Source organism: Amblyomma mixtum, chromosome 6 (genome assembly GCF_055824585.1).
Source record: "Amblyomma mixtum isolate Tamu chromosome 6, ASM5582458v1, whole genome shotgun sequence".
NCBI lineage: Eukaryota > Metazoa > Arthropoda > Arachnida > Ixodida > Ixodidae > Amblyomma > Amblyomma mixtum.
This window is the reverse complement of record NC_143017.1, coordinates 145767384-145775368: the sequence shown is the minus strand read 5'-3', so window position 1 is coordinate 145775368 and position 7985 is coordinate 145767384. Positions and strand designations below refer to the sequence as shown.

At 47.3% G+C, this 7985-nt stretch overlaps 1 pseudogene; it reads left to right on the top strand.

Moving 5' to 3' along the window:
* Positions 1-1399: 1399 nt before the first annotated feature.
* On the top strand, positions 1400-2862 carry LOC149340673 (uncharacterized; annotated as a pseudogene).
* The last annotated feature ends 5123 nt before the right edge of the window (positions 2863-7985 follow it).

Below are 7985 nucleotides of genomic sequence, written 5' to 3'. Positions count from 1 at the left end.
TCTATATTACGCAGTTTGAAACCGTGAGATGCCAACCGCATGAAAAAAAAAATTTTGATCTCTCTGAATTATCACGAAAGCTCATTTTATAGGGGAAAGTCATACGCTGCAGAGCAACATGCAAAAAATAATAATATAGCTTGGCTAGTGAAATAGCGTCTTGGGGATAACCGAATAGAAGTGACCTCCTTTATGGTTATATTACATCGTCTGTCACTTTTTTTCGACCTCTTTCGGGTGGTCTTTGCTATAATGACTTATGCCTAGAGTAAACCAAGCAAAATATATGTCACTGATAGACCACACCCATTGAGAAGGAAGAAGGCAGGGAATCGTTCCACATTAAGGCAACAACAACAACAACAACATTAAGCGGCAATTTGCAATAAACAATAAGAAAATCTATTTAGCCGCTTATCACAGCAATTTTAGATCTAAGATCGAAGGCCGTTGAGATCAAAATGTTATTATTAATAGTACTGCAACCGAAACCCCTGTACCTTGTTCTTCGTAATCCCCACTCCGGTATTCTACTACTAGAGAAGAGTGCGCTATGTCAGCCTATTGGGTGGTCTACATTATCTTATGAGCTAAGTCTTTTTCCGAAGGCCTGGCTGAAGTTTTGTCTGTTATGATTTTTTTCCGACCTCGCCGCAAACGATGCGGCCAAGCACTTATTTCGTGCCTTTGGTAGGTGGCTGGTACACTTGGTTAGTTAAAAGTCACTTTTTACAGCAAATTCACGTCAATGTTTCAAGCTCAACCATCATTACTGAATTTTCTACATTGTCAATGATGCAGAGAAGAAATCAGAAGTAAAGCATAGGACTTCAATTTTTTGGCTACCACGACAAGTACCAGGGTGAGCCAATGGGCAATCCCTCGTTGATAAGAAAATGATCAGTTTGACAAAAGGGACTGATATGTAGCTGCATGCCCAATGCAACATTGAACCGCCTAACATTTCCCTTTCAGTGTTCTTTGCTTCTCGGCTCTTATAGTAGCAGGTCACGGCTAAATCTCATTCTTTACTTCTTCGGTTTTCCTGCCACCTTAATGTAATTACATAAAGCGCTAGCAAACAAACTTTTCACCAACACATGTTCAAGTACCCATGGAGCATATACGTTAAGCAAGACGACGAAAACAAATCACCCCCGTGTCTGCAGACTTTTGAACGACATTTTGGTTAGATTCCGCGGTGTATTCTAGCGGAAGACAAAGATGAGGACACAATGTGTACATTTCTGCGTGCGACAGAGATAGCGCAGTTTTGGTTCAAACATCACCAGGAAGTAACGGCCGGAATCCACCTGGGAGCACAGCACCTGTCGGAACTACCTTCTGGCCAAACACCAGCCACCTGCTGTCTTCGCTTGGCCGAGTGCTAGGCGAAAACATGCCTCAACGCCGAGGCAACAGGGCGTTCAAGGGCTCCAAGGCCTCTTTACAGGAGTTATCCGAGAATGCCGCACCACACTCGGGTACCACACCTGTGGATGGCACGGCGGCCGCTCCTCAACCTGTTGTGAAGTCCGAACCGACAAAAACTCTCTACAGGTTTCCTCTGCCCAAGAAGCCTCGTGCCGGTGTGCTACCGAGGCCGGCTTGCATGCGTGGACTCTCCTCCTGTGTCCCGTCCTGCAGGGGACGACGGCGAGCTTGGTACCTGAAGCACTACGAGTGAGTGGATGTCGGGATAACTTAATAGATTTCACATCCCACATTGTGATTTTCTACTTTACACAAATATCCACTATTCACTGGCCCAGTTGGTGAAGTCGCATGAATTCGAAGCTGTCAGATCCAGCAGGAAAGCTGCAGAAACCATCATTACTATAAGGTTACGTCTTTCCCATCTTATGGAAAGAAGGCAGTCAGACACCTTGAGAAGGCAGAGCAAATTTTTTTATAGGGCACACGGTTTCTGGGAAGGAACGGAACATTAAACATAAGACTCAAGTAGACATCAAACTCGTCTAGCACAACCAGACGCAAACAAATTTCAGAGCTAAAAAACACGCAATCCGCTACCGTTTAATAGCCGCATTCTTCGACGCATGTGTTGGGAAGTTGACGGATTTGCATGACACTTTCGATGTTATTGTATGTACTGCATGGGCCAAGAAGCGTGAGGCGTGAAATCACTCTTAAGGGAACGTAAAAAGCCGTCGCGATCGTCGCCACAAGCTCATACAACTGGCCACTGGAAGCCATCTCACTATTTTTGCCAGAATCTGGGAAAACTGATTTTCGCTTTGGATTTTGGTAACAATATAGCGAGAGATACTGAAGTGCGTTACATAAAAAAGTGTGAGCGTAGATATGTCAAGGGCCCCTTCTGTTGCACTGCTTCATAAAACAAACTGCTCGTGAGGATTCATTTTCTTTGCTTTTGTAAGTTTTCTTGGTTTTCTTTCTTCGGGTCCCAAGGATCCATTTTTAGGTGTGGTGTCCCGAGTAAACGCCATTTGCTAGCTCAGTTAGCGTGCGTATCCAGTGTCTTTCCTGTGTCCCGTATTTTTGGTGCTATTCTGCGGCGATGAAACTGTTCCTCCAATCCTTTCAGCTTTGCATTGGTTCTAGGCGCCCTCTTCCTGCTGGGCTGCTCGGTACTACTGTTCACGGCCTTGACGCACGCCAGCAAGTCGCGGCTTCCACGAGGCGCACCTCGTAGTATACGCGCTTCCAGGGTCCCGGCAAGCCCGGCATTCCCGTCCGACCACTGGACGTCGCCCAGAGCGGTCGCAACACCCGCTCACACTCACTTCGTACCTTCATCAGAGTCCGATACTGCGCGAAGCCAAGGGCCTCGTACTTCCCCTTCTGACATCCGATGAACACGATTGAAATCACCAGTAACGCTTTCGAAGCTTAGCAAGAAGGACGCAACTGCAAATGAAGGAATGGTTTTCGGGTTTTTATTGTGTAAAAAATCATTGCGAACCTCGCTAAAGCTTTGCCATTTCACGACGCCCAACGCTGATGACCTGCTGAACGCAGTGCTAGATACCTTTATATAACAGGTACCATGGCTGAATTTCTTGCAGTATAGAATTTCTTGCCCCGTTCTCGTCAATAATCACGTCCTCCTAACACATAGGTAGTTTTTAATTTGTCGTCAGTAGTTCGGTTTCAGCAATTGATGTGAGCTACTGTTTGATTTTTGCGGCAGATTGTAACGTCGGCGGGTCTTCCATCTCTGGGTATCCTAGCTACCGTAAGAGCAAGTCACAAGTAGGAAGGCCATCACTTATTCTTGCAGTTATGTCAATCAGAGCTTAGTAATTCACACTGTTCATATCAATGCAATCCGAAAGCTACCAGTGAAACCAACATTTCAGCCTAAAAGGTTTTGCCGGGAACCAAAATGAACGCAATCTCTGCACTCTTGCTAACACCTGCGGCTGGAACCCAAGTAACCGATGTGTACGATTACCATATAGTCAAGACACCAGCACCCCTGCAGTACTAGCGGCTGTTTCGCCCTCGCTCGGCAAAGAGGAAAAGAACGCAGGCACGGAGCGTGGCGGTTCGAACGGCGCGAGAAGAAGAGCATGAGCGACGAACAGGCAGGGATGCGGCTGAACGGCTTCTGTGAACCCGGGTGACCAGGCCTCGGGAAGCCGTCTTCGCCCGGTTCAGCGCAACCGTTTACCTGCTGCCTCCTGCCTCCAGCCTGCCTCTTGCGGCCTCGGAGAGTATGGAAGTCGTATGGAAGTTGGTTTGGTTTGGTTTATGGGGTTTAACGTCCCAAAGCGACTGAGGCTATGAGAGACGCTGTAGTGAAGGGCTCCGGAAATTTCGACCACCTGGGGTTCTTTAACGTGCACTGACGTATGGAAGTATTATAGCGTCTTGAGGAACAACATCGTGTGCTCGAGGTGCATGTGGCTCGGTTAGATGCAAAGAAAGCTCATAGGCTCATGTGTAGTGCTGAGCGCTCACATGGCACAAAAGTCTTATTGTCAACTGAACATTAGTCGGGCATCTCTTATTGGAGCGCTGTCGAGGACCTCACAAGAATGGTCAGTGTGGAGCCTAGTACCGAAGCGGCAGTATCTTGCCTAAAAGACTGTCTAGAATTAAAACCTCGCTCAAAGCAGGCCAACAGAGGCGACGAGAGTGCCCTTATAGCAATTTGTGAAAAGCAAAAAACTCAGACTGCCTCTAGAAAAGGGAGAGGTTATTCCATCAGGACAGAACACAGCGTTCGTAGAGGAGATTATTGTTGTTTCTTATGCTAGGAATGGATTTCCTGGGCATAGTGACTTGAAGCACAAGGGCGACCATAATTGTTAAATCCATCAGGTTAGTACTTGCAAACAGAGCGGCTTCGAGATGCTCAGCAGAGCCGTAAGTATCAAGCTCGTAGATGACCGTGGAGGCAATGTGTGTGATTGGCTCGAGCAGGCAGAGTAGGCATCCATTCGTTCTCGGAAGGCGATATTGGCGAGAAAATCCAGCGCGCTACTGTAGTGATTTCATGCCAACCAGGGGATGCAACGGCGCCAGTCCTTGTTGTGACGAAATGGTCGAAAGTGTCCCAAATATCAAGCTGCAATGAGCAGTGCTTGAATGTAGAACTAGTGGAAGACACCGATGTGCTGCCGCAACAAGTTCTCATGAATTTTCTTGCGCAACAGAATGGTTTTATTCAATCTCACGAAAAGGCTGGAGCGAATACTCTCTCCTATGAATTCGGTTCATCCGTTGAATAGGCGACAGAGCAGGGGAATTGTTCTAAATCTCGCAAGGGTTCAGGGGTTGAAATGGCAAAAATGGCGCTAAGTGTCAAGTCCTCGGTTCACTACAATATAGAAGAGATATCTGTGCAGAACCCGCTGTGCCGTATTTTTCCGCCGTGTGTATTAATGAATAACAGCTGGTTATTGTGTCAGATCCTTCGAGTGCCAAGTGGTGCTTTTTCCTACAAATTTCAGTGGTGCGTTTTATGCGTTGCATATTGCAATCACTCAGTTCAGCCCTCGGGCGCAATACCTCGCCCTCAAAAAAAAAAAAAAGAAAAGACCGCGCAATATGCAACGCATTCTTGGCTTAAGCAAGCTAAGCCTGGGCATCTTTTTAGGCTGGTGTGTGATGGAATCAATTGATGTAGAGTCCAGTGTCCGATAGCCTTCTCAGATTTTAACCTTAATTGCAAACCTTTGTTTTTTTGTTTCTGTTGTGTGGTTTCTTTGGTCGTTTCAGCGGACAATGTGCCATGTGAACAGCATTTTTTTGTTTTTTTGTAGTAGTATTCCGGTCCTCTGTGTTTTAGGCGGTGTGCTCTCTATATAAGCTTGCTGTCTGTATAGAATTATCAAATTAGAATCTCTATGTCGGAGCATTTTTTCTTCCCATGTGCGTGTTAAATAGACTGACGACAGCCAGTGGTTGGTGTTGTGCGTGTGAGAGATCAGTGTGGTGTGGTGCAGTGCTCCGAACAGTGCTTCGTGCAAAAGTTTTTTTTTTCAGGAAAAAACTTTTCGAAAAGGTGGGGAGGGGAATATTTGTCAAGACACCAGCCCCCCCCCCCCCCCCCCCCAGTCCTGGCGGCTGCTTCTCGTTTTTTTCGCATCACATAACACCTTCTTCGTGCTAACTTGAATCAAATCATCATACAAAGTATGCTGGTTCTCCCGAATTTCTCTAAAATTAAATTTTTAATACGTATTCTGAAACATCTCTCTCTCCAAAGTCGAAAAAACAGCTTTTGTGTGCAGGAGTGTGTAGGAGTGAACATTCGCCCGTTTAGTTTACCCGCAACTTAAAGTTGAACGCAAACTCGTGTTGCGAGGTTGCGGTCGTTGAAAAGCCAGACCTGCCACTTCCTCACTTTCGCCCCGTCACCGGTAGCGCAGTCCCCTGTGTAGTCCTCTGCGTCGTGCACGCGATTGCTTCGCCCCCGAGCAAAACAAGCTGCGTTTGACCGTATGAACGCGTGGGTGCGTGCGTTTTGCGCGTGTGTTAAGTTACGAACACACTAGCGGAAGAACGCGCGGCGCGCCGCTGGCGGCGCCACCCCCGCCGCGAAAGGGACGGTCACACAGGCAGCAAAGAGTACGCTGGAAAGCGCCGCCGCGCAAAGCTCCCTTCATGCCAAACCGGGCGGTGCCCGTGATTCTCCAGGAGCCCGCGTGGCACCGCCGCCGCCGTTGGCATGTAACTTTAGTAGGAGCACAGGCGCTCCCCACTTGACAAAGCCGGGTGGCGTATTCGCCAACTGCAGCCTGTACAGCCACAAGGCTTGAAACCACGGTGAATTGATCACGGTGACTGAAGATTGTCACAACGGCTTACCTAAAAGGGATAATAAATCCCTAAATAATGCTTAAAAGTCTATACGAACCTATTGTTACTAACCATGTAATATTTAGTTTAAATTCAAAACTGATATTCCAGCGCTCTGAATTATCTGGGTTAAAGTATGCAGAAAATGTTTTTTTAAATCTTAAATGGCGTTATATGCCACTAAGCATGACGATTTGCGACCTAAAAGGGGAGAAAAATAAAAAATGAAATAAAAAAACAATAAAATTACATCTCAGAGAGCGGAGTCCAACGGCCGACCTTCCATACGCAACACGGTGCCTCTAATCCAGTGCGCCATAGCGGCGATGTCAAGCCGTCGTTCTGAATGAATATTTATAAGCAGCCTTAATGGTGGCTGCTACCTGCCGGTGGGCGGCGCTGTCATCGCTGGCTGTACCGGCTGCATTTGGCGAACACGCAGCCGGGCGCCCCTCATTGGTCTCCACGCTCCGCGGCGCGACCCATTCGCTGCGCGGCACATTAACCCGCCGCCGCGGCAGGTTTCGCGGCAAGCGCCCTGCCGCCGGCGGCGCACCGCGCGCGGTTTTCCGCCAGTGTGTCCGTACCTTTAAGCATGCATGCGTGTGGGTGTGTGCGTGGTGCATTTGCTGAGTGCGTGCGTGCGTGCGCGTGCGTGCGTGCGCGCTCCCTTGCCACACTTTAGCTTTACTATACCTAAACAACAGCCCTGGCTCGAATATAAGCATACACTAAATCACTCCTTAACTTACCCAGTGTTTTGTTTGCTCATCGTTTAAGTGCGCGCAACGCGACGACACTCAGTTCACACCATGCAGCAATGAACCGGGGAGACGAAAGAGGAGCCACAACCTGCCACTTGCCTGCTCCTAGTTGTTTGCCATGAGATATCATATTCGTTTTTGAGTAAAACACGTTTTTGGGCAAGTTGGTAACATTCTTGATTCATATTGCAGCGAAGAAGCACACACACACACAGAGAAGGACACGCAGCGTTCGTCCAAGCACATTCGTTTGATATGGCCCGTAACGGTGAAGCCTGATCTAATCCGTGTCTCCGGGAGCTGATAAGGCTAACGTTAAAAAAAAAGCAGCTGTTTATTTACCTATTCACTATCATATAAATGGCTACCTTTTTTTTTTCAAGCAATATATGCAGCTTAAAGGGCGCTGAGATTTAATTTCGGAAGCTCTAATGCAGGACCAGTGCGGTGCGTGGTTACGATACAAACGAAAAGATTTTTACAAAAAACAGTAATTCATTGCCATAAAAATGTACTGGCTTGTATTAATTCCTCACTGGCATGCTGCTAACAATAAAGACACTTTCTGTGGTGAAATTGTTGTCAGGTATGATCTCATAACGCCGAGCACAACTTGTTTACGCTTCGTGTAGTAACTCTAGAACGTTAAACATTAGAAAATGGTGGTGTTTGCAGAACTAATTTGCATTTAACGATTGCTGTGTCTTACTGATATGTGCCAGCATTTGCGGGGTCATTCAATCCATCACAAATGGAGCGGCCGACTTCATTAGGCCCCTGCCCAAGAAGAACATCTGTTCACGCTGGGATCACAATAGGCTTTTGTGGGACATCTAGAAATCTGAAAGTCATGGACCGCTGCGACGCAGGAACACTTTTCAAAATTCAGTCGATAGTTTGCCCTACATCTCCTGTAGCTCTCCTAAC